The 27,761-nt window shown below is 38.8% G+C and overlaps 1 protein-coding gene across 2 annotated transcripts in view; it reads left to right on the top strand.

The window, feature by feature from the left end:
- Positions 1 to 277: 277 nt before the first annotated feature.
- STK38L (serine/threonine kinase 38 like) overlaps positions 278 to 27,761 on the top strand; it is a 72,594-nt gene continuing 45,110 nt past the window's right edge. Inside the window, exons 1-2 of one of the 2 annotated variants that reach the window (XM_028531790.2) lie at positions 278 to 368; positions 5,640 to 5,715. The gene's annotated coding sequence lies outside the window, so the exon portion shown is untranslated. The remainder of the gene's footprint in view (positions 369 to 5,639; positions 5,716 to 27,761) is intronic. The other variant, XM_036019230.1, reaches the window with a different exon arrangement.

The raw sequence follows: 27,761 nt of genomic DNA, 5'->3' as shown, positions 1-27,761 counted from the left end.
AAGAGAAGGAACTGAAGTCGGGCTGACGAAAGAGCCAAGTGGTGATTTTCCAGTCTACAGTTCCAGAGCCAATCAAAAATTCACCTGGCGGAGGTGGGTGGGGCAGGAGGTCGGCATTGACGACAGAAGGCTACTTCCGGTTGTGGTGCGTATGACGTCAGGACCGAGACGACCAGCCCAGCCACCGAGAATCCGAGGAGGGAGGGCTCGCGAGAGTTCAGGGAGGCTGCCCCGAGATTCCGGCGCGGCCGCTAGTGCCACCTCCCGGGGGCGGGGCGAAGGCGGAGCTAGCAGAAGGGAGCGGACAGGCGCCGGCCGGCTGTGGTCCGTGCGGAGGCTGAGCCGGCCGCGGGCGCGACCGGAGGCAGGTGAGTGCGCGGATGCGGCGCTTGGCAGCCAGGGCGGGGAGGAGGGCTGGGCTCGCCTCACCTGCCCTAACTCTGCGAGCAGAAGGAAGAGATCATGTGTGTCTTTGGGTGTCCAGGGAAAGCCGGGCTGATTTCGGGGCTGGTAATAGCTCTGGTGAAGCTTCGACCACGGCCTTGGCCCTCTTGTTCCCCGGGGTAATACTGGCCCCGTGTGTCTGGAGAGGTAGCCTCGAGCCTGGGGAGGAATCTTTGTTCTTGCTTGCTCCTTTCACCCTTCCACTCGTCGGCCCTCGAGCGCCCGGCTCCCAGTCCCTGCCTGGGCTTGGTAAACAATAACAAATGTCGTGGACCCTCTCCTGGTATCTCCCGCTCTCCTGTCCCTTGCCCTCTGGCCGATGTCACTGAGGGAAGGATTCTAGGCATGGCTCTTAAATTGTGGGGGCTATTTGTGTACCATTTCTAAAAACTGATGCGTCAGATTGCTAAACATTTTTCAGACACAGTAAAGCCGCCCAGCTCCCAGAAGCCACGGAGTTCTCAAAATCGGTCCCTACCACTGGAACCGTCGACCCTTCTTTGGACATCATTTTCTCCCACTTCCTTTTTGCACCTTTACTATTGCGGACAAACGAGTAGTCGTTTGGTATGCGAATAAAAAGGGTTGTCCCCGATTAAGCAGAAGATATTTCACCTTTAGAAAGTTGTCAGGTTGACAGCAGCAGAGCAAACTTTATTTTCAAAACCAGTGGCCTCCCGTTTACTGATGCTGCTTTTGTGGATCGCTTTTCGCGTTGTAAGTTTAGAGGAAAGATACAAAAAGAAATGGGGGGGGGCGGGGTTGAGCTGGTGGTGCTGGAAGTAATGGGGGCTTGTCCAAAAGTGTGGTTCTGTTCTTCGCTTGATAAAATGCAGAACCAACGTTCTTGTCTATTTCACATAACTTCTGATAAGTTTTGCTAGAAGCCAATTGCTTGGAAAAGGCCTGAGTATTAGCTTTATTACGGGTAAAATCCGAGGAAACAACTTTAAGTGTTTTAGTTTGTGCCTCCTTGTAAGATGGGGATTGGCAAGGTGAGACCATACCTTTTGGAGGTTGCGATGGAGTGGGGGCTTAAACTTGTCAGGTCACTACTTTAAAGGCAGGGTCTGTGTTTAAAGCCATTTTACTTATCCAGTGAAGGTGTTTTTTGTTGTTTTTAAAAGATTTTATTTATTTTTTAGAGAGAGAAGGGAGGGAGAGAGAGAGAGAGAAACATCAATGTGCGGTTGCTGGGGGTCATGGCCTGCAACCCAGGCATGTACTCTGACTGGGAATCGAACCTGCGACACTTTGGTTCGCAGCCCACGCTCAATCCACTGAGCTACGCCAGCCAGGGCTCAGTGAAGGTTTTTGAAAGTTCATTGTCTCAATCATATATGTGTATTTAAGGTAATGGAAATCTCTTCGTGTATACCTCAGGATGTATAAAACAATTAAGTTTATTATACTTTCTACCCAGTAGCTGAAAGGTATTGTATGTGAATTACCCATTCTTGTGACTTTTTGAGGGGAGGGAAAGTAGTCTAAAATATGTTGTTAAATTATGATGACTTTTGTTTATTGCATAGGTTCATCAAAGTACTTTTATGTGAAAAATTCTGTTCTGAAAAGTAGTACAATAAATAAAAATATTTTTAGTTTGGTCTGTCTTAGCCTTTTTCACTTTGCATTCTTTTCCTTAAGATGGCTGATAATGTTTCCCATTGGTTGGGATGTGTTTAGAATGAGAAACAAATAGGGTGTACTTTTTGTACTCCTTTGAAAAGCCCTGCCATTGAGGGATGAAAAAATTAGAAAAACCGTGTCAAATGGGTGCAATTACTCTTTAGTCTTTTGTTTTTATGTTTGTTTTAAAGTTGAGAATCAAATTCAGAGAATCCTAGTTAGAGAATTAAGACTAGGAATATTTGTGCAAGTAAATAGGTATCCTCAGCATTTTTTATGCTGAGAAATTATTTCAGAAGGTAGCACATTATAAAAACAAAGGGGAAGTTATACTTTGTAGAAAATGGTAACAAAGCAACAGACTCAGCTCTGGCATTTGTTTTCAGAAATGTTCTGTTGTAAGTAAGAGCATCATTGTGTTACCAAAGTTGGATAATACTTTAGAATGTGCTTTCTCAGGTAATCCTGGATAAATCGGAGGTGTGCACACGTGCAGCTCTTTGTTAAGAGGAAAGAGGCACAAATCAAAGCAGACAGATCTACATCTTGACATATAGTTGAAATGATTTTATTTTACATATATAATGTGGGGTGAATCAAGCAAGCATATTGTCATCCAGCATCCCCATGATTACATTAAATCAGCAGATGGGCAAAGTTATGATTAGGTTATACTTGACATATGTAGAAATTATGCTACTGTATTTTTATATTAAAAACACCATGGGCTTTTGGAAGGAGGTAATGAAAATAAGCTTTTAAAGCATAATATATTTTAAAAAATAAACTAATCTTAAAAGACATTTTTGATCAGTAGTTTAAAAATATTAAGTGAATCATTCTTTCCTCCTCTCTTTCCCCACCCCCCACATTTTTGTTTGCTTTCAGAGAATACTTCTCAAAGTGTGACCAATAGTTAAGTGCACTGGTAACAGAAAGCTCCTGTCTCTAAGTAAAGTTTTGCTTATTAACAGGATATTATTATTCAGAACCTTTACAGAAAGAAATGAAAGGCATCGATGGACAATATTTGCTGCCCATTACACTCAGATGTGGTCTCTGTTTTCAAGGAGATATGATCTAATGGGAGGGAATTATATCTAAATAACTAAAATGCACAATGCATTTTGTGGAGAAGTCAAGGAGGGAGGGATTAAATTCCACTAGACCAAATAAAGAGGGCTGTGAGTAGGGAAAGGCATTTGTGTAGATGATTAGGTGATATAATCATCATAAGCAAACACTTCATATAATGCTACTTGCTTGATAAACCCTTACATGTATTAACTTACCTGGATTTAAGCCTTGTAACAAGCACATGAAGTAGATATTTGTATTATTCCCATTTTGCAGATGGAGTACATGAAGTACCAAGGTCAATAGCTAGAAAATGATAGAACAAGAATTGTAACCCAGGCTTTCTGGCTTTTATATCTGTATCCCTGTGCTTAATCGTTCTCCTTATTTTCTCTCCCATTCTTGATGATCATTCTCAGGTCTGTAGTTTCAACTAATTGATTTGGGAAAGTACATTTTTCTGACACCTAAATTTAGATATCAGTTTTCTAGAAAGAGCTCCAAAATAAGGAAAACCCAGGTCAGTAAGTTGTTTTTGGCCTGTTAGATGTTTAATCAGTTTTTGGAAGTTGCTCTTCGTGCAGATTAAAGGTAACCAGTGAGTGGGACTTTTGATAAGTTTGACTTACTACCTAGTAACATACACATAAAGATTTAGAAATAAGTTAAAACTATATTAACTCCTTTGCTTAATGGAATTTTGAATCATATATTTTGGCTTGTATTTTTAAAACTCACTTGGCACTGGGTAGTTTTTGGATTGAATTGTGAAGTTGGAATTTATTTAATGATCAAATGCCAGTCTAATCCCTTTTAGTTTTTATTTCCATAAACATCTAAATTTATAATGCCTGAATCAGAATCAAGACTTTGAATAGAGTGTTGTATATGTATAAATTGAGAGACATTCAATCACTGATACTTTATATTAGGGCAACTTGAAAGCTCTTTGGGATTGTGAAATAAAAGGTGCTATAGAAATGCACTGTGCCTAGCATCGGCCTACTCAATGAATGCTGCTTTGTCGAATGAATGGTTCAGTTGATTGTATTGATGAAGTTTCAGGAATAGTTCACATTTGTTCTTGGTTATCTAAGTGATGACATCACAATAAACTCAAGTGGATTTAAAGATTGGGAGAAAAAGTGCATGTAGGCAGTGGTAGGGGTGCTGCCCATCCCTACCTGTCCGGCCAGATGCAGACCCTTCAGCTCCTTTGTCAGTGCTCTGTTTGACTCAGTTTTAAGTAGAGCTCCAGAGGCATAGTCTATGAATGAATGTAAGTGCTCTTTCCTGGTCTGAGTGGGGTAGTTCTAGAAAACTCTCAGAGTAGGATAGTTTATGGTAGATGAGCTTAAAACCTAATGGGAAAAGTAGCAGAACCAAAGCCAGGATGTAAAGCCCATATATTTATATTATTATACTAAGATAAAAGTGGCAAAAACAAAATTTTAAAAAATGTTTTTATACTCAGTTTACATTAATAGGCGATGGGATATTTTTTGCATTTACCATGCTGACTGACAAAACCTTCAGGATCTGAGCCTGTAATTTCATGGAGATGTTTATAAGTCAACTAGGCTTTATTATAAGAAAGTTGTGTGTTCCTCTAAGTACAGGTTGGGGTTTGAACAGCTATTCTTAGTAAAAACAAAGCCAGACATACCTTCTCAACTCCTTGCTGATAGAACTTGAGGGGCATCTTTTCCTGTAATAGACTAGTTTTGTCTACATTGAAAATCTGACAAAGGAAGCCCTCCACCTTAGGTGGTCTCTACACCAGTTTTCAGGAAGACCTTTGTTAAATGCCATATAGCTGACCATTCACGTCGGTGTTGTGTAAGTCCAAAAAAGTTGGAACTTTGCATCAGACTTTGACAATTTATCTGTAGCTTATGATAGTAGCGCTTGTACTATGCTCAGCTTTTAAATTCTTATGCTCCTTACCATCCCCTTAATCAACACTAGACCAGTTGACAGCTGGAACTGATGTTGATTCTCTGGCTGTTTTCCTTGTCTTTTGCTGCTTCTTATTGATTCTGAGTAGGAATTTTTCATGTTACAGTATATAAGTCTCTGATCTCTTATGCACAGGGAGCATCCATTGTTTTCTTACCTTTTACAATATTTGCTCTCTCTACATCTGATTCAGGAGAGTATTTTGTTCTTCCTAATTTTGGAACACTTACTGCTTTTGCATCTACTTACTGTGATGGAGTTAATAATATTTAACACCTCAAAATCAACCCCAAATACAACAACTTCCCCAGGTTAAAGAATGAGATGGCAGAAACTTAAATGGCTGTGCATGATTGCTAATACCATCCATTTTTGGCAAGTAGAGTTATGCCTTTGCTGTGGGGCCTAGGTTTCATTCTGTCTATGCAAATTTAGAAAATTGAAAGTTTGGAAACAGAAACTTCTCTATATATCAATAAGCACATTTTTTAAATTTTATTTTAATTTTTTGGTCCTGTTCTCCTTCACAGTCATTGCTATTCTGCTTTTATGACTTGGAGATATTGGCTTCGGTTCTCTAGATTCTTCAGCAATCCTGGAGACACAGTAAGTAATTTGGACATTGAATATGAAAAATGCTTTGTGCAATCTATGTTTCTCAAACTTTTTCTCTCAACGATAATATGTAAACTTAGTTCTCTGTATGTTATCTTCCCCTTTGACATGTTTTTGGCTCCTTTTCTTCCTGAATGTCACCAGTTAGGGTAGAGGTGTAATAGTAATTCAATCAAGAACGGTAAGCATTTTCTTATCACTTATTATGTACCAGACATAGTGCTAAGTACTTTATATAAATATTATCCCCACAGCGACCCTATGGCGTATTGTTTCTACTTAAAAATGAGGAAACTGGAGACTAGCTAAGTGAAGTGACCAGAGAGGGTCGCATACATAGATAGTAAGTAAAAGAGTTAGAAATTGATCTCTGAGATCCAGGTTTGCTTTCTCTTATTGCTTTTTTTTATTATTACAAAAACTTCCCCTTTGCTTTTCATTTACAACACTTCCTTCTTTTAGTCTTACCTGAGTTATCTTTTTTCCTTCTCCTCCCCCTTTTTTTAGGAGTTATTTATAGTTTTGCTTGTCATACATAAATTCTCTTGGGAAAGAAATACAGAAATAATTCGGCTCTATTTAGATTTCCTGTAGAGGAGAACTTGATCTTGGAGAGAGTTTATTGTAAAATAATACTAGTAATACTTTATTTGTTTTGTGCTTTAGAGGGTTTTTTAAAGATTTTATTTACTTATTTTTAGAGAGGGAAGGGAAGGAGGGGGGGGAGGGAGGGAGAGAGAGAGAGGGAGAGAGAGAGAGAGAAACATCAATGTGCTATTGCTGGGGACCATGGCCTGCAACCCAGGCATGTACCCTGACTGGGAATCGATCCTGTGACACTTTGGTTCACAGCCCACACTCAATCCACTGAGCTACAGCCAGCCAGGGCCTGCTTTAGAGTTTTATAAAGCATTTGTATACATCTTCTTACTTAATTCTAATTGCACACTTAAACTCAGGTCTTTAGATTAAAGGTTGCTACAGGCAGTTAACTAAGGACTCCACAGAGTTAGTTGATGAGACACAGTTTTTGCCCTCAGCAATTTTAATGTTGAAATGAATGATATAATCAGATGTTCTGACTTCTTTCAAGCCAATTAGGAGCAGATACATATCTATAGCACAGAATTTTCTTAAAAGGTGTTACAGTTTTGAGTTTTGAGTTTTGAGCTTTGTTTTTAGCCAAAATTGAGAGGTTGGAATTTTAGTGCTGCATTTTGTGAAATGTTAAAGTCTTCATGAACATTTTATGAAATGTTAAAAGCCTTCAATTCTTGTGATTCAGTGAATGATAGTTAAGTTACTCTACCTTATTCTGCACACAACTATTGCATTTAACTAAAACAATTATGATGAAGGAAGGGGGTGGAAAGAGGACAGACAACTTCGAAGGTGAAATTAAAGAAATGGGGATTCTAATAAAGACTTGTTGAGGTATCTTATAGTAGCACTGTTACAGGAAAGTGGGTGTAGACTTTAAAGTATGTATAAAAGCTGTAAGTATTCACCTCTGGAAAGTTGTATTATGCATGTTTGTGAGCCATTTTTGAAATATTTTCTTGTGCCAGTGCCTTGTTTTAATGAATTTAATTTTTACTAAGCTGTGGGCATTTTGACATAGCTAAACAGTTGCCCATCAATTGGCTCCCATTATGGAAACACCACATCATGTTTGCACTTCGTCATTTTTCTGTTTGTCAGCAGAGGCTGGCTGCCTGGTTCACAGCACGAGGGAGTTACCCTTTGTTATGTTTTCTCAACAGGTCCATTTCATTGAACACATCTTTCTAATCTGGTTGAGGATATTCTCCATGTGTGCACAATCATCTAGTGAAACAGAATAGACTTTTTCCTATTTTAGTGGCTAGAGTGAAAAAAATTTCAGTCTTGAATTGCATGTATTTGACCCATTGATATTCTTTTTTTTTTTTAAGATTTTATTTATTTTTATTTTTAGAGAGGGAAGGGAGGGAGAAAGAGAGAGAGAGAGAGAGAAACATCAATATGCGGTTGCGGGGGACCATGGCCTGCAACCCAGGCATGTGCCCTGACTGGGAATCGAACCTGCGTCACTTTGGTTCGCAGCCCGAGCTCAATCCACTGAGCTACGCCAGCCAGGGCGACCCATTGATATTCTTAATACTGGCAAATCCTAAAGGAATCGCAGACTCATAATGTTTTAGTGAGGTTAACCATCATAATTAAACATTTATCACTGATTTGCATGGTACTGTGTTAGGTACCATGGCAAAATAGAGACAAATAAAATATATTGCCCCTTCATTTAAAAAGGTTTCATCCAGTAAGAGACATAATATGTGAGTACAAATTCAAGTAGAAAGTGATAAGCGAGTAACAGGGTACTGTGGGAGTAGAGGAGGGAGAGATTGCCTCTGGCTGGAGAGATTAGGAAGGCTTCCTATAGCAAGTGAAATATGAATTGACCATTTAAGAGTGAAGGACTTGCCAGGCCAAGGAATTAGCATGACTTGGGTATACCTCTATATCACCTGATAAATTATTTACTTTTTTACTTAATTATTTACTTCTCTCTCTGCCCTATTGCATTTGAGTTCGTTGAACTTAGAAAACAGGTATTTTTCAGCTTTTCATTCTCTACATCTTCAGCTGCACAACCCGGCACATTTAATTAAAGTTGTAATTTAGTAAGATTACAGTGGCAGTAGTGTATGTGGAATGGATTCAAGGGAAGAGGGCCCAGAAATTGGAAGACCAATGAAGAGACTAGTTTAAATTATCTAGGAAATAGGTAATGAGGTTCTAAACTAGGTGGGATGGGAAAGAAGAGACTTGGGTTGATGGGTATTGGGACTTAGGGTACATCCTGTGTGCCAGGAGATGCAGTGGTGGAAAGACACAGTGCTCCCTCAGAAAGCAGGCAGGCCACACTCACAGGTATAGAAATAATTGCACTAGCATATTGCGGTTATAATGAAGGAACAGTGAGTGGAGCGCATAAGGGAAGGGAGCATGGGTTTGGGAGGATCAAAGAAGCTTTCCCTGGAGGTGGTAGTGTTTGAGCTTAGACTTGAAGGGTGAGTGGGAGTTTTTCAGGCCAACAAGCAGTAGGAGGACATGATAGCAAAGAGATGTAAAGACTGTTTAGGCAGCCACAAGACCCTATATTATTTTAGTGTTGGGACATGAGGCTAGGTAGGATAAATGAACTTGTCTTTATAAAATCACTTTTTATGTGCCATATTACACATATTTATTTTATCCAGCTTTAGCACTCTGAGCTTTTTAAGTGTTTCTGTTGCCTCTTGCAGCCTAGTGGAACACCTGTGCTGTGCTCACCCCCACCCCTTCCCCCGCCTGCAAGTATACTGCCAGGGACAAATTGTCTCTTGCTTCCTTTTTGTAAAATTAAACAGAGAAGGTAAGGATACCATTAGCCATAGAGATAAAGAGAGAAAGAAATCCATGAAATTTTCTTTGATGAATGCGTAGAGCAAGTAGGATTGTATAAAGAGAATTCAGCATCAAAGCTTAATTTCAAGAGCACTTGACTTGAGGAAAGGGATTGTGGTAGGAGCATAATTATTTACCTTTCCCATAAAGATTATGGAACCCTTAAAAATTTCCCAGAACTGTGATACCTAGTGCTGGAGTTCTTTAATTTTGATCCTAGCCTTGGTTTCTTTTCATCTTCTCTACTTAACCCTTCCTGTTTTTTAATAACTAACTTAACATGACTCTAAACTTCAAACGGTACCAAACATTGTCTCTAGTTCCCCCTGCCCCATCTTTTTTAGTCATTCATAAACCTGCATCTGCAGATCATGATTCTGAACTTTGTATGTATAATCTGTGTTAGACTGCTAGAGCTGAGAAGAACTCTAGGTTTTTTCTTCACATAGCTGTTTATTTTTTCTTTTCTATGGATTGGACAACTGACACAATAAAGTCAACTTGTTTTGGGGGGACAACCAAAAATTAAGACTCCAATTATAATTATATCCATTTTACAGGTTCTGGCACAAATAATGCCCCCTTTTTATTACAAAATCTTCTATTACAAAATCATAGGCATGTAATTCTGTAACATAACAGTATCATACTCAGGCACACCATATAACATTTTAGGTGAAATATTCAAATTAAAACTATAAATTATTACACCCATATCATTACCCTCCCAACCATGCTCAAGCAGACCTTACTTCTGCTGGACCCTGTATTTCTGGACCCTGGGTTGGCAACTGTGTTACCTTTAGTGCTGTTAGTGGTAGTGATAAAAATTTATGGGCACTAAAGGAAGAAAAATGAAAGACAAGAACAAGAGAAAGAAAAAGAGGGCTTGCAGTGTGGCGGGAGAGGCAGGGAGTGGTGGAGGGGGAAAGGTGCATATGGTTGAAAGAGGTCAAGTTTCTCCAACACCTGCTCCAGGTGTCACTTGGTGGGACCAGTGCCCTATTTTAAGGTTAAGTCAGACTGCCAGTAATCCTGTCTAGCAATACTCTGCGTGTATTATTATGCCAAAAGTGAGTTTGTTTTAGTAAAATATTTTCAGATTTAATAAAAAAATGTATATGTACCTGTGTTTGTTTTTAGAATTGAGCAGAAAGGGCAAGAGAAACCAACATACTGTGAAATATAGTGAGTGAAAATTATAGGTACATTTCTGAAATGTAAAGCATTTAAGATTTAAACCCATAAATCATGTATAGCCCTAGTTAGGCAGAAGGTGGCAGAAAGAGGGCCCAGCTGTGGGAAAAAATAAATAGAACTTGTGTTTGGATAAAACTATATTCTCATACTGGCCATATAACTGGGCCCACAGAGGGGAAAACAGGGTGAGAAATTTGATCTAGAGCCTGAGCTGTCTTGTCCAGGTAATCCAGGTACTCTTTCCCTTTCAGAAAACAGCATTATCAAATACTAAGAAACTAATTTTTCCTAATGTTTTTTCATCATTGGACTAACAAAGCCAGGGAATAAAAATAGGTATGACTTTAGTTTTTCTGAATGGTAACAGAAAGTTACTTCTCAGATGGTAAGAAATACTGGATTGAACTAATGTCTTTGACTCCCTTCCAGAGTTGCAAGATGCTGTAGAGGTCATCTAGTTGAATTCTCTGCTGTGAATTCCCTCTAATCCCTGACAAGTGGATGCTTAATATTTGCCTAAAGATTTTAGTCCCTTGCCTAAAGACAAGAAACCTAACAGTTCATAAGATAGCTAACTTGCGTTCCCTTGCATGGTTATCTCCTGTCTTCTGTCCCCAGTCTGCTTCTCTTCACACTCCATGCACTCGGGGGTCTGGATGATCTCATGTACTCTCATACCTTTAGTGAGTGACCACTCTGCAATGATTACTTCCAAATCTGTGTACCTTGCTTAGACCTCCTTTCTGGGTTTGAGACTCCACTGTCCATCTTTAAAGAAAAAAATATATACATACACACACGTACATACATACTACACACACACACACGACCACCACCTTGGTATGTTCCACAGGTAGGTAACTAGGATTTCAACTTGCCCGGAACTGACTATCTTCTCTTTTCCCAGAATCTTTCTCAGGCAACTTAACCTCTCTCAGTGCATGATACTCCTCTCTATTTTGTTGCCCAAAGTAGAGGCCTTGTTGGACTTCTCCTTCTTGTTTGTACTCACATCCCATTAAGTCCTCCTTACCACCTTTTGAATTCTGTCTTTGTTTTCTCCAGTGTTAGTATCTTTATTCAGGCTACAAATTACTGGAAAAGCCATCTCTCTTTTACCAGTATTGCACTTCTTCCAGTGAGTCTTCCATGTGGCTGCCAAAAGGTTGTAACTCCCAAGCTTAAAATTTCCAATGACCTGGGCCAAGTAGCTAAATTTGTTGGAGCATTGCCTCAATATGCCAAGGTTGCGGGTTTGAGCCCTAGTCAGGGCACATGCAGGAGTCAACCAATGAATGCATGAATAAGTGGAAAAACACATCAATGTTTCTCTTTCTCTCCCTTCCTCTCCCTCTTGCTAAAATAAAATTTAAAAAATTCCAGTGATTCCTCATAGCCTCCTCCAGATTCCTTAGCAAACCACGCAAGCCTGAGTCCCTTTAAGAAATGATGCCTTTTTGGTTTTCTAGCCTAATTTTTCATTGCTCACTGTAATAACGGAACCACTTCACTTTCTCTGTCCTTAGGTGTTACATATTATTTCCTGAAATGCCCTTTCCCACATTCTTTTGGGTAATTCCTGTACTTTCTTTGGCATTCTGCTTAGGCATGTCCTCTTCCAGGGATGCCTTCCTTGACCTCCCACCTCTTGTCTAGCTTAGGTGCCCCTTCTTTGCTTTCCCATAGCATCTTATGTATATCTCTTTTATGACATTTTTTATATCCTAAAACACAATCATAGCTAACATTATGAATATTTACCACGTGCCAAGTTACTGAGCATTTACTATGTGCCAGGCACGGAAGTATTGATTAGAAAGTTCTTCCTTATGCAAGTTTCAGCTGGTTCTAATCACGGAATTAGAGATCATTTCTTATCACCACAAAGTGATATTTGAAGACAGCTATCTTACATCAGGGGTCCGCAAACCCCGGGGCTACAGACTGGTACCAGTCTGTGACCTGTTAGGAGCTGGCTGCACAGCAGGAGGTGAGCCATGTGCAAGTGAGGAAGGTTTTGCTGGCAACACCACCTGAGCTCCACCTCCTGTCTCCTCACCCCCCTACCCCTCCACCCCCCCACCCCCGCCCATAATGGAAAAATTGTCTTCCATGAAACTGGTCCCTGGTACCAAGAAGGTTGGGGGCCACTGTCTTATATCATCTGTTTCAGGCTAAGCATATTCATTTAATTCATTTAAATATCATGGATTTCAGGCTTTTTACTTTCCTGGTCAGGAAAAGTAAAAGGTCACTTCTTTTGTATCATATTTTGGTCACTTCTTTTGTATCATATTTTGTTAGTTTTCTTTCATAAAATGTATGATTCAGTTTTAGATAACTTTACAGTTGTCATAAAGAGAGACAGGACTTCACAGGAGTGTAGTATCTAGATGTGGATTCTCATATTTAAGGTATAGGCCTCACTTTTCCAGGTGCATAAATGTGAGTGGTGTGTGTGTGTGTCCAGAAATAAATCAGGATTATGGGAATTGACTTATATTTAGCAAGTGACCTACACTCACATAAATAAAAGATTGTCGGTTAAAGAGTTTGTTAATATTAGTGTGAATACAATGGAAACCTGTGTCATTTGGCCAGCACACCATCACCCCAATAGGACAACGTAGATGGGAAGCCAGTCATTCAGTCAGAATGGGTAATCTCAATGGGGAGTATCACTCAGCCACGAGAGCCTGAGGGAGCCTCTTTTCCATGAGGATGCACCTGCCTAGCACTGCTCTAGGTGTGGTCAGCCTGTTTTCACCTTGGACAGTGTTAGGCAAGCGCAGGCAAAATCCTGCTTGTTAAAGTCCTGCTGCTTCCCCCTGTGCCCAGATTCACGTAACACTCTTCTGTTAACACAGTCTTTTTAGCCAGAAGAAACACAATTAATGAGCTTTCAGTTTTCCTGATTCACATTTTAACCCTGCCTCTCAGAAACTATACCCTGCTCACTTTTGATTGGTCTTATGTGTTCCCAAATACCTTCTGTCACACATTTTCTTGGAATTACCTATGTTGATTGCTACTTTCTACCATTCCATTTGAGTCATGCTGATATTACTCCCAGAGGGTGATGATCTTCAAATTCTGAGGGCATTTTACTTTGTCCTTTTGTACTGACCATAAGGCATTGCCAAGTATTGAAAACGTCTACAGGTATGAGCCAGCCAGTACAGTGTAGCATATGACATTCACCTTCCTTGTTCCTGATCTTACTTGTCTATTAACTCATCACCCTGGCTGGTGTGGCTTGTTGAATTGAGTGCTGGCCTGTGAGCCAAAAGGTTGCTGGTTTGATTCCCAGTCTAGGGCACATGCCTGGGTTGTGGGCCAGGTCACTGGTTGGGGGTATGAGAGAAGCAACCTATCAATGTATTTATCCACACATCAATGTTTCTCTCCAGTAAATAAAATACTAATTAAATTAAAGAAAGATTAAGATTGAGTAAAGTTTGGGGGCAGCCATTTCATACTTTTAATTTATGTCAAGTTTTATTCAACAGAAATCTGCAGTTCTTTATGTATAAACAGTTTATTACAATTTATACTGAGCATTTGATTTTTTTGAATCCAAAAATAACTCTTTACCATTTCCCTATTAAGTTTTATTTGATAAAGTTAATCTTCTGTTAAAATTGTTTTGAGATCTGACTCTGCTGTCCCACTTTTGATTATTCTCTCCAGGTTCTGATCATCCTCACATTTTGATAAAGATGCTGTCAAAAGTTTTATCGAGTTCATCATAATATAATTTCCTAAGCCCAGTGAGTCTTGCAGAATTTATTTATGAGCATTCCCAGTTTTGTTGCTTAATCAGTTATAAATATGTCTATTAGCCCGTTTTTCTTCATCTTCCTCCCTCCCACCCAAAAGTATTGGAGAGTAGAGCTTATTAAATAATCTTTGGAAGGCTCACATAGATTATTTATCCTGTAGATATGCCAGAAAAAGAAATAAAGTTCCCCGGAGTGAATGTTCTTTTTAAGCACATACTGATTTTTAATGGCTACCCAGCTTTGATCTATTCAAAAACCATCAGCTTTCTTCTCTGTTGTAGAACTTTCCTCATGCTGGATGATAAGTATAAGAGTTAATATTTTGTAATGTCCATGTTCTTTTGTAATGTTCATGTTTTGAAAGATTATGTAGCTTGTCTCCTGTCTTTCAGCCAAGCTCTCTGGTCTTTCTAATCCATCAAACAGTACTAGCATTCTGCAAATTTTATGTGCAGGGTCATGATGTGTGAACTGGTCAGCTGGCCAAGTCAAAGATTTGCAGTGCACTGGGGGCAGCTCTCAATGGCCTCCTGTCTATTGCGCTTCAGTTCTCATGTCCTGACACTCCTTCTTGGTTTTGGCCTTCATTCTCCCAGGCCGAGAACAGAGGTAGAGTTCAGGTGTTGGGATACACACTGGACTGAGAGTTCTCTATGTTGAAGGGATACAGGCATGGTAACTACCTCTCAAGGGTGTTGTAAAATAGGAATATGTAAACTCTGAAGTGGTATTCAAGGTAGGTATTGATAGGTTTAAGCATTCAAAAAAATATTACACTTAAGGAAGAAAACTCATGAAATCATTGAGTAGTCAGTTTCTGAAGTAGCTCCTAATTTTAGAATGATATGGGTATATGTATTTAAAATACATCTAGAATAAAACAAAGATTTTATTTATTTTGTTATTATTTTTTTAATCTTCGCCCAAGGATACGTTTACTGTTTTTGAGAGAGAAGTGGTAGTGGACGAGAGTGGGGGAGAGAGAGAAAAATACCGATTGGTTGCCTCTTGTGAGTACCCTGTTGAGGAATTGAACCCACAAGCTAGGTATGTGCCCTGATGGGAAATCAGACCCTCAACCTCAGTAAATGGGACGATGCTCCAACCGAATCACCTGGCCAGGGCTGTAAGATTTTAAAAAAATATTTATTTACTTTCAGAGAGAGGGGAAGGGGAGGGAGAAAGGAAGAGACAGAAACATCAATGTGTAAGAGATACATCCATCAGTTGTCTCTTACACACACCCCCAACTGGGGAACCAGTCCACAACACAAGCATGTGCCCCAGCTGGGAATTAAACCAGCGACCCTTCATTTCACAGGCCAGCACTCAATCCACTGAGCCACACCAGCTAGGGCCCAGGACTGTAAGATTTTTTTTTTAAGATTTTATTTATTTATTTTTAGACAAGAGGGGAAGGGAAGGGGAAAGAGAGAGAGAAACATCAATGTGTGGCTGCCTGTCACGCACCCTATGCTGGGGACCTGGCCTGCAACCCAGGCATGTGCCCTGACTGGGAATCAAACCAGCGACCCTTTGGTTTGCAGGCTGGTGCTCCACTGAGCCACACCAGCCAGGGCGGGCTGTAAGGTTTTTAAAAAACAAAAATAGAAGCAGGGATTTTTTTTCCCTCCCTGTCATATATTAAACACCATTTACCTTAACTAATTTACCAGGCCTTTTATACATTATCTCTTCCAGACATATTCAAAAGCCTTCTTTGTAACCCTTAATGGTTTTCTTAAGTTCAGCTTATTTGGACATTTCACTTCCTGATGTCATCCTGTGTTCTTCTATAGTCATCCGTGTTACCTGTGCCTTCTATCTTTTACGCATGTCTTTTAAAATCTTGGTACATGGAGAGCTCTTTGTGCTGCCAGTCTTTTCAGAATCTTCCCCTTTTCTCTGTTGTTAATATCCTTTGCAGTTTGTAACCAGATTTTCATTTTTTACCAGACTATTTCAAGTTTTACTCTTCTAACATGACTAAAATAAATAGTTTTTTTTTCTGACTCCTTTCTCTCTCTTTAATTCTCATCCTTCTTTTCTGGATATTTCTACTGATGTAGCTATAGGAGTTATTTACCCTAAAACCTGGAATTTTAAACCTGGTATTTTTAAAAATATTTATTTATTTTTAGAGAGGGGAAGGGAGGCAGAAAGAGAGGTAGAGAAACATCAATGTGTGTTTGCCTTTTGCATGCCCCCACTGGCCTGCAACCCAGGCATGTGCCCGGACTGGGAAATGAACCGGTGACCCTTTGGTTCATAGGCCTGCAATCAATCCACTGAGTCACACCAGCCAGGACAAGTAAATGTATTTAAAATAGATACAGAATAAAACAAAGTATTTGTTATGCACGAACTCTGTTTTAAATGGCACTTTGTGTCCATTTCACTCTGTATGTCGGAAAGGTCAGATAATTAAAGATGATCATGTATGTAGAAAGCCTTTAGAAGACTCCAGAGAACTTCATAAATATGGGCACTACAACTATGCATATGAAAATATTTCTTACTAGTTGGCAGTTACTATCTCTTAACCAATAGCAGCGTGGCATCTCTTGAGTTAGTCTGAGGCTCAGTGAGATTTGGTGATTTACTCGGTATCATCTTATGAATAAGCAGGACTCTGCTCAGGTCTTTTGTTTTATTCAGTTCTCTTTGACGTTCATTCCAATCAAAGTACTGTTTCCAAAGACCTAGTGCCTGTTCTCATGGAGGTTGGAAGTTGTTTATACTTAGAGAGAACCCCAGGTATCATTTCCTAGAACTTTGTCCCTGGTATGGGGCATAAAGACCCCTGTCATCGCTACAATATTATTCCTTGCAGGGCTCCATGAGAATGTGTTTGAGTTTCCTGTGGTATCCCTTAGGATGATGCTTGACCTGCACAAACTGCTACTGCATGTTAAAGAGAGGCTGGGGCTAAAGTTGGTCATTTCTTGCTGGATCAGTCAATAAATCCTGAGCACTTTCTACGGGCTCTGCATCATGCTAAATACTTTGGGGGACAGAATAAGGTGTGACTCTTGTCCTCAAGGAGTATGGAATTTCACAGATGACTAACATACATGACAATAAATCCTCTTACAATGAGAGTGTGGGAATAAATGTCTGATGGTAAGATTCGTAATAAGTGCTAGACAAATCATGAAAAGTGAAACAAGTGAGGTCCGCACAGTCAAGAAAGAATTTGTTGAAGAGGGAAATTCATTAGGTTCCTTTAAGTACAAGTCGAGGGGAAAGAAAGGACTGTTTTTATAAGTTCAGATATTCCACAGCTTGGTTGTAAGGTTGATTATGGCATGTCTCTTGGTTGATGAGGGGGAGACTGGAGAAGAATGGAAAGTCAAGTTAAGTAGTTAGGGCGGATCCAAATTACGGGGTTTAATAAAAGCTAGGCATAGATTGGAGTGGTAGAAAAGAGAAGGCTTTAGTAGTTTTTGAGCCAACAAATGACATCATCCGAGTTCTTTCTGAGGAGCAGGGATTTGGAGGTGGGGGGCATGACATCAGGGATCCCCACCCACATGCTGGAACAGTGATGCCGTTGACAGTGCCATTGGGGTGGACTGATAAGGTTGTGGAAGTGAGAATGAAGAGGAAGGTGCACTGGGAGAGAGATTTTGACACCCATTTATTGATGAACTTGCAATGGGAAAGGGAGAGATGAATTAAGGTTGTTTTACAAGCTTTCTGATTGGGAGAAAGTTTATTGCCATGGATAGTAATGTGGTTACTAGAAGGTTGGCTGTGGGGGACAGTTATGCATTTATTTTTGGACATAAATATGAGTTATTTGTAAGGCATTTAAGTTGGGATGTTCAGCAGACAGCTAGAAATACGAGACTACAGGTTGGATGAAGACATAGGGTGTGTTACCAGTTGTATTACTTACGCTTGTAGAATGTCCTGTAAAGGTCTGGGAAAGGATAAGCTCTCTCTCAGAGTTCAAAGACAGAGGTTCAAGGACTGGCATTGGTGGATATCTTCTAATACATAAATGTGAAGAGTTCCTAGTGTTTTGTTGATTGAAATTACTTTAACAGGCATTTTTCCCCTTGGTGATAAAAGGCATGTAATGCTATTTTGGGAATTAGAAAATTCAAAAAGATATAAAGAAAAAAGATAATTTAAAATATTTCGATGACTTGTGTGTGCATATAAAAGGATAGGAAGTACATACATATATGTTTATGTACACTTTTCTAGACTGCTTTTTTCATTTAACATTGCGCATGATAATTTTTCCATCATGAATTACTGCTCAAATATACTGTTCTTAAAGAGCTGCAATTTTTTTCAACATTTGGATTTATTGTTATTTAATCACAGTTCTATCGTTGAATATTTAGATTGCTTCCAACACTTTTTGCTCTTAATAATATTACAGTAAACTTCTGTGAAATATATACTCATTAGCTGTTGCTTAGATATGAGCTCTCTGAAAGCAGAGATCTCTGTATCCCTAGCACCTAGGAGAGTGCCCAGACATAGTAGTAGCTTAAGTAAAAAAACAGTTATTGACAGAATGAAACAAGACCAATAAATATTCAGTTCCTCTTTATGTCCTTAATTTAGATTCCATGCATACCCAGGAACCTTTTTATTATAATTTGGCTATCCATGTAAATCTGGCTGTAATTAAAGTATTGGCTATGTATGTCCATGAAAGAGCATTGTTGCTTCTGTCACAGATATATTTATCATTCTATATTAATTTATATTCTGATTTCTGTTGAAGTTTGATTAATTTTTATTTGTTTCTAAAATGTGGAGCTACCTTATTGATGCTAATAAAATGAAATTCCTGTAAGGCTGTAGATGGGGCTTGGGTTGTGGTTAATCACCAAGGTAATACATAGCATTCTGTTGAGAACTCTCTGAAGAACACAGTCTCTAGCCTTTACCTGGTAGAAACCTGTGGTAGTACCAACCACATTTTTCAATTTGAATCCCTGTGGTACCCTGGAAGGACAGGGGTTTGTCTCTTTTCAAATAACATTTTATCATATTTAAGATCCAAACACATTGTGCCCTGGCTGGTATAGCTCAGTGGATTGAGTTGCTGGCCTGTGAACCAAAGGGTCACTGGTTAATTTCCGGTCAGGGCACATGCCTGGGTTGTGGGCCAGGTCCCTAATTGCGGGCACACGAGAGGCAACCACACATTGATGTTTCTCTCCCTCTCTTTCTCCCTCCATTCTCCTCTCTAAAAATAAATATATAAAATCTTAAAAAAAAAAGATACAGCTCCATTGTGCTTTATAATTCTTTTCTTAAAAACGTATTTCCACCCTGGCTGGTATGGCTCAGTGGATTGAGCGCGGGCTGTGAACCAGGCATCGCAGGTTCAATTCCCAGACAGGGCACATGCCTGGGTTGCAGGCCTTGACCCCCCAGCAACCGCACATTGATGTTTCTCTCTCTCTCTCCCCCCGCCCCTCTCCCTCTCTCTCCCTCGCTTCCCTCTCTAAAAATAAATAAAATCTTTAAAAAACAAACAAACACAAAACGTATTTCATTGCCACCCATAGTCTAGTTTCTAAGAGAAATACCTGTGTACAAAATTTGTTTTTAATCCATATCTGAGGACAGATATGGGGGGAGGGGGCAGGTGTGGTGGGGGGAGAGAGAGAGCAAGATCAAGCACAACATCAATGTGAGAAACAAACATCAATGTGAGAAACATCAATCAGTTGCCTCCCATACCTGTACACATGCCAACTGGGGATTGAACCCATATAGGTATGTGCCTTGGTGGGGAGTGGAACCTGCTGCCTTTTGGTGCATGGGACAACACTCCAACCAACTGAGCCACCTAACCAGGGCACTTAGGTTCAATTTTAAACTTTCCGGATGTTTCTGTTTCAGGTTTTACATTTTTATTATATCCTTTATTCTAAGATAGTTACTTTGTTGGTTTGAAATGTCTTCATTGTTTTGATGATGGTGAATTCATTATGTGGACTTGCCCACAACTCAGCTAAAAGGAAAATGTTAAATTGTTTCTTTAAATTTTGAGGTGTGCCACATATGAGAATTTAAAATATATCTATACAATGTAAAGAAAAATAATGAAACAGACACCTAAGCATCTTCCATGGTGATTGAGAAGTAGAACTTGAGCAGTGTCCCAGCGGCTCCCCATGTGTCCCTTATGTCCTTCCTCCTCCCAGTTGTAACAGCTGTCCTTAATTTTATGGGAAGCATTCCCTTGCTTTGCTTATACTAGTTCTATCACTTAGGAATATATCCCATCGATTCAGTGTTATTTTTTAGTTTTTCTTCTTTTGAACTTCCATAAATGGAAACATACAGAATGTATCATATTCTGTGACATGCTTTTTTTTTCAACTTTGTTTCTGAGTTTATCTGTGTAGTGGTACTGTGTAGTTTTCAGTTACATGAATATACCACAGTAATTTTTTTTATCCTCATTGGAGAACATGCTTACTAATTTCAGAGAGAGGGGAAGAGAATGAGAGAGAGAGGAAGAGAAACATCAGTTGAGAGAGAAACATGGATTGGTTGCCTGTCACCCACACCCTGACCAGGGACTGAACCCACAACCTAGGCGTGTGCCCTGACCAGGAATGGAACCCGCAACCTTTTGGTTTACAGGATGATGCTCCAACCAACTGAGCTATCCCAGCCAGGGCATCAGTGTTTTTTTTTTAATTCCACATATGTTAGTAGTCACTTGTGTTGCTTCCTGTTTATTTGTTGTTGTTGTTTGCTTTTTGTTTTGTCTGTAGAAACAATGTGCCAGTGACTTTGTTAAGCGCTGTCCCCGTTCCACATGTGCAGGAGTATCTTTATGGTATATACCTAGGAGCGGAAATTGCTTGGGCATTGGGGCTGTGCATGTTCATTCAGATTTACTGAGTAGCACCTAACAAATCTCAAAAGAGGTTGTACCAATTTATATCTCCACCAGCAGTGAATAAAAGTTCCCATGGTTCCTCAAAAAAACTAGATACTGACAGCTTTTTAAGTTTTAGGCTATCTGGGTGTGTGGAACCATCTCTCATTGGGGTTTTAATTTTCATTTCTCTGATTAGAATTATAGTTGCTCACCTTCTGTTTTGTTTATAGGTCATTTTGTGTTTTCTGTGAAATTTCTATTGGGGATTTTTGCTCATTTTCTATTTTTTGTGTGTTTTTTTTTGTATTTATTCATAAGAGTTCTTTATGAAATTAAGATACTTTAATATTATTTAGAAAAATGCCTGATACCTAGTAAGAATTAAGTAAAAATAGTTGTTATTACTATAATATATTACTGATGTATTTAATTCTTTGTTTTTAGGTATTACAGATACGTCATTTTGTGGCTTATTTTTTCTTCTATGATACTATTGTGTTTTTTACCTTAGTATTATAATATATATAAACTGGATTTTATATAAATAACCTTGGAAACATAGTCATAACCATGATATATTCATTTTGTTTATATTTCATAACCTGTAACTTTTCCGTCCTTATTACCATTTTGTTGTTTCTGCTGGTGTTTTTCCTCTTTTTAATGTCAGGGAAAATTAACCCATTTAATCCCCTGTTCAAATTAATTTTATTTTCTATGTTGTAGCCTAGTCATAGATACATCTGTCTTTCCAAATGTATTGTGATTATTTTTAGCTTCATGGTTTCCAAAGTTTAGTACTCATGATGATGTAGGGAATGAAATCTGTAACAGTTGTGCATAAGAGATCCAGATGAATCCTAAACTACCATTATAGTTGAGTCCTTAATGATGTTAAATCACAGACTTAAATTTTTTAACATATATAACTTGCTGACCAAACTGTCAATGCATTATTTTCTTTAGCTTAGTAGTAGTTCAGAGATCTAATTACCTTTTGATTGATTTTCCCACACACTGGAGAAATAACAAAAAGGACATGTTAACAAGTATAATTTTCAAGTTAACAACAGTGGCAATAGCAGTGGTAATGATAATAATTGTTTCTTTAGATTGACCACTTACTGTGTGTCAGGTACTGTTCTAAATTTTTATTAACTCATAAGAATCCCTTTGATCGCCGAGAACACCAAGGCTCGGACAGATCAATTAACCTCTCTAAGATCGTATAGCTGGCAAGAGTGGAATCAGGAATTCAAACTCATGCAGTCTAGCTGCAGAGTCTTAGAAGTAGATCAATAAGATATTTATCAACTTGGTATCCAAAGAACTATTAATTCATTTTTACCTTTAAGAGAAGAAGCCATGTAAAACTTTTTTTTTTTTAATCTGAAGGGTAAAGAACGGGAAACACATTTTAAGTGTGGTAGGTGGGATTGGGTACTTTTAAGGCAGGAGCAAAGCTTGGCGCTGGAGGTGCCTGATGTGCCAGCTTCCATTAACAGCAGCTTTGGATCTCTGTGAGTGGATCGTGGCCTGCGAAAGATTGCATGAAATTCATGGCCTTTAATTCAGCTTCCCTTGTGCCATGTTCAAGTATTTGGAGAGTAGTCAGTGAGGACAGTTTTTCAAATACCCCAGGGGGTTCCAGTTGACTTTCAAGCTTGGGTAGTTACTGCCCCCTCCTAAAAGGCTGTGCTGTAGGAACTCTCATGCAACTGTTTGGTAATAGCTACACATATTAGAAAAAGTGTCCACATACTAACTTTAGACTAAGAGAATTTTCCTTCTCTTAATCTTTATTTTGAATTTAAATCATTCTCATTGGTTCATGAAAGAGTTTTCTTTATGTTGCTATTAGTGCTTTGGCTATTGGCTATTTTCAGATATAATTTTCACTTAGCTGTAGTTTCTTTATTCATTTAGCTATAGATTAAGTACTTAAGTGAATTATGGTCAGTGCATTTACTTTAAAAATTACAGGGTTAAGTGACTAAATGAAAAGAATGAAGCAAATTATAGCTTCTTAACCATTCTGAGTAGAATTTAGCGCCAAGTTGGAACAATCATGTGTAGGAAAGGTAGTTAGTATTGAGGTGATAGATACACTTGTAGGGTATTATGCTGGTGACTCAGCTAGGGTGTGTGTCTTAATGGAAAAGTTTGAAAACTTTGCAGTGGGATTTAATTAAATAATATGCTTTTTCCTCTACTTCCTTCTTAAGGAGGGACTAATAAGGTAGCTCTTTTCCCTCCCTTGTATGGTCATGGTAAAAGATTGCAAATTATTTCACTGCATTCAAGGCATACACAGATTGAATTCCATATTTGTCTTGGAGGGAAGTCCAGACTTCTGTTTGGGGTGATTGAATCTGAGCTTTGTGAGACTGGGTGCAACTTCCTTGTATTCAAAGGCAGGATCATCTTGTCAACAGCCAAATGCCTTATAAGATATAAGTCACTTAAAAGAAATGAGCCCCTCAAATGTGGTTTGTTCTTAATGCTTCTCTCTACCCCCCCCCCCCCCCCCCACAATGCATCCGAGAAATATTGCACCTGCTTGCTCTTTGGCAGCAGCATCTGTGATGATTAATTGTAGACATTGTTTTCTCTTTGGGTTGGGGACAAAAACTGCACTTTAACCTTTTCCCAAGTCTTAGATAAGTACTTGGCAGTTGAATGTGGACTGTAAAAGAAACATAAATATTGGGAAAACAAATGCACACATCAGAAATCTGAAAAGCATTATTTTCTAAATTAGCTCCTTTTGTGATTTGAGTTAAAGGTAGCCTTGATGTGTCAAAAAAGGAACTTTATTGGCTTTTCTTTTTTAGAATCTCATGACCTTTATGCTTTGTTGACAGAGCCATTTGTGTTTGATTTTTTTAAAACAAGGGTGGAGATTTTATACTTTGCTAATTTCCGTGGAGTGGTCATGATTTGTTTCATGGAACAGGTCCAGTATTAGAGGTGGAGTGGTAGGGGCCCTGAACTAGGAGCCTAATGCTGACCCCATTTCTAAGTGTGTGACCTTATTCAAGTCTTGTCTGTTTTCTGAGCCCTGGGTTTTTAAATAGAGATAATGATACCTGTCCACATACCTCACGTGGTTTGGGAGAGGCAGCACCACGTGGTTGTGAAGAGTCCTGGGTGGCCGAGTCTGACAGGCTTGTCTTCGTCGTGTGTCACTGTATAAAATGCACATTTTCTTTAAGCCCCACTTTTTCAATATGGTAAAATGGCAGTTACTTTATGTATACCTTCTTAGCATTAATGCAAAGATCTAAATCAAGTGAGGTAACACGTACATAAAGTGTTAAGCATGTTACTTGGCACATGAGTAATATTTTGTTAATTATTATGAATTATATACAAGATGGGGCAAAAGTAGGTTTACAGTTGTTTGTACGGAAAATAATACAATACTTAATAAATAATAATGCAAGAATAAACTGTTTTGAGTACTCTCAACTGTAAACCTATTTTCGCCCCACTCTGTATTGCTATTGTCAGTAACATTTGGAGTGGTATTAACATTTCATAAAGTTATGTGTATGGAATAGCATGGTAGATTTCAAGGTTTTGATGTTTAGTGCCACAGGCTTACTCCTGAGAAAATCAAAATGTAAGGAAATAATTATTTAAAAAATAGGCAAAATTTGCTAATTTCATATTGAGAGAGACAGATACATTGATGTGAGAGAGAAACAAACATCGAGAGAGACATCCTTGAGAGAGACAGACGGACAGACAGACAGACATTGATGTGAGAAAGAAATATTGATTGGTTGCCTCCTGTATGTGCCCTGACTGGGAATCAAACCCACAACTTGTGTTATATGAGACAATGCTTCAACCAACTGAGCCACCTGGCGAGGGCAAGATAGTGGTTTTTAAGGGGAAAATATTGCTGCTGTTTTATAAACATTGAGGCAAAAGTCCATATGGTTTGTGGCACCTGGGACTGATGGAGCACTTCTAATACTTCTCTTAGAAGTGCCCTTTTGGAGAACAGATAAAAGGCACTCTATAATCGATAAGGAATAAAATATCCTCTATTATATACTACATGGGGAAAATAGTCTGACTCTCAGATAACAAGAATTTCACTATCCACTTCATTGTTTTAAGAAATAACATTGAGGATTATTGCTGATACCATTTAAAAAGCTGGGGGTGGGGGGTGATGTTTAAGGGGAAAATTACAGAGAGACATAAATTTACCTAATAAATAATTTTTATCTTTACTTGTCATTTTTATCAGGTGAGCAGAGAATTAACCCCCTGCACCATGTGGCACTATTTTATTTGTTTCTTAATTTATCACATTCAACACATAACGCATGTTTATTAAGCACAAATTGCGTGCTAGGCATTGTGCTTGAAACTGTAACACTCATGATGAATGGATGCTAGCATTTCATGCTGTAGTTTCTAAATTACCTTGAAAAGGGGGCGGGGGGAAGAAATGTCATAGTAGAGTACCTGAAATCTATATTTCTAAAATATCTGCTTCTTTTGTACTTTGAAGAAAGAACTGATTATCTTTATTGTACATTAACAACCAGTTACTCATGTAACTCAGTATACTTTCCTTTCCCTACTCCAAAACTGCTTTATCAGTATCTCAGGAATCTCCAGGAATACTTCCTTGATTCAGGCCCTCACCATATCCTGCCCATCATTTTAGTTATCTCCTAACTACTAGGTAAACCTTCCTTCCCTTCTTTGTTTCTCTCCCCTGTCCCCCGAACCCCACCAACCACCATCAAATCTAAATTCTCTAAGAATTTATCTAAAATGCAGAGTGGATTGTATTATTCACAGGATTAGAATCTTTAAAATGCCTTCCTTCTCACTTTTCAAGATACAATCCAAATTTCTTGACATTACATTAATGGTCTTTGTCAATCCAGTCCCTACTTGCCCATCCATTCTCATCTCCTGAGGCTTTCTTTGACCATCTGCATATGAAAACGTTTGCAGTCCCCTCCTCTCTCACACTAGGAAGGCCTTTTGGTATTTTCAACTCCATCATTTCTACCATCATCCCTTACATTGTATTGCTTTCATGTTTATACAGGTATCTTCTGTGATTAGACTGGATATTGAAGGCAGAGTTCTGCATCATTTAACTTTGTATTCTATCTACATGTAACACTGCCTGGCACATAGTACACATTCGATAAATGTTTGTCAAGTAAATAAATAAATGAGGGATTCCGGATACTCCCAAGTGGCCATAGTCTGTTATTAGTAACATTGGCAGTTCTTAACTATATTATACAGTAACCGTGTTTTATGATTCTAATAATCATGTCATAATTAAAAGGGAGCTTAGATATCATCTCATCCGACCCTTTCATTTTTGAGATGCATGCACTTAAAAGCAAACAGACCGATGACTGAGACCAGGGCACGGAGCTGACTAGTGGCGGCGTCAGGATTAACCTCGGCCCGGCTGCCTGATTGCTTCTCAGGAGTAGGTCTAACAGATTTAATGTGATGCTGTGGTTCAATCATTTGTTTCAGTTTGGAATTAAAAATAACTTTGTAACAGAAAAATCTCAATAAACACAGAAGTTAATAGGAGATTATAATGTATTCTCAGGTACCATCACCAGTTGAAATAGCTATCCAACCATGACCAGGCTTCTCTCATCTGTATTATTTTGTAGCACATCCTTGGTGTTACATTATTTCATCCAGAAATATTTCAGTGTGCGTGGGATATATTTTTGACCTTTGAAAGGAGGTCTTTCTGGTATTCTGAAAAGTCCTGGTACTGGCTGATGGTCTTCCATCCGGTGCTGTCCCCTTCCTCTACCCAGCTGCTCCCAGAACGTCACTCCCACAGAGCCCATCTCATTGTCCCTGTGCTCTGGAAGGAGCCATGCTTTTTCATTTAAACTCTGTTCGATGGAGGTGTAAGGAAAAAAGATGGCACGATATTAATAAGGAAAATAGCTAGTAGAAATCGAGATACTTTGTGTATAAAGTTAAGTAGCTTTAAAAAAATTATCCACAAGACACCTTTAAAATTCCTTGGAATCTTTGTAATTTTACTTTCTCAAGATATACTATAAAGCTTATAGTTGCAGTTTTTATTATCGACTATTATAAACATACACCAAATTATGGAGAAAAATATAAGGAATATTTATGTGTCTGCTGCACAAATCTTATATTTGCAATACTTGCCTCAGATTTTATGTAACAAAACATTACAGATAGAGTTTGAGATGCCTTTCTAGTCCTTCCCTTTCCTCCCTCACCAGAAATAACCATTATCCTGTATTTAGAATTTGTATTGTTCCCAGTGCATGTATAAACATGTGTTGAACAGTGTCTTCTTGTTTGTTATAAAGCAATTTTACCTCTTTCATTTAATCTTCATTTCTAAAAATGTGTAGCCTACCAAATTATCCCAGTTTCACTTAATAAAAGCTATAGGGTGTGAAGGACTGTTGAGACAGTATATCTCATTACAAATAGAGTTCTGAGGCTTGTGTGGGAAAACTGTTTACACCCTGCTGTGTTCTTTGCTTAATTTGAAGTACTAATAGTTACCTTTAAAGATACAAACAGCATGATAGGATTGGCAGGAACCTCAGAGGGTTAAATAGTCTTAACTTCCAGGTAAGTTTTCTGCTCATTTTCAAAGATACCTACCCTCTCTAGATAATACTCACAGGCATGACAGATTAGTAAAGAAGTCATTAAAATGTCTTACTCTACATTATCTAACTCTT

Source organism: Phyllostomus discolor, chromosome 2, assembly GCF_004126475.2.
Source record: "Phyllostomus discolor isolate MPI-MPIP mPhyDis1 chromosome 2, mPhyDis1.pri.v3, whole genome shotgun sequence".
Taxonomy (NCBI): domain Eukaryota; kingdom Metazoa; phylum Chordata; class Mammalia; order Chiroptera; family Phyllostomidae; genus Phyllostomus; species Phyllostomus discolor.
The sequence above is the reverse complement of the archived record's forward strand: the minus strand, read 5'-3'. Positions and strand labels throughout refer to the sequence as shown.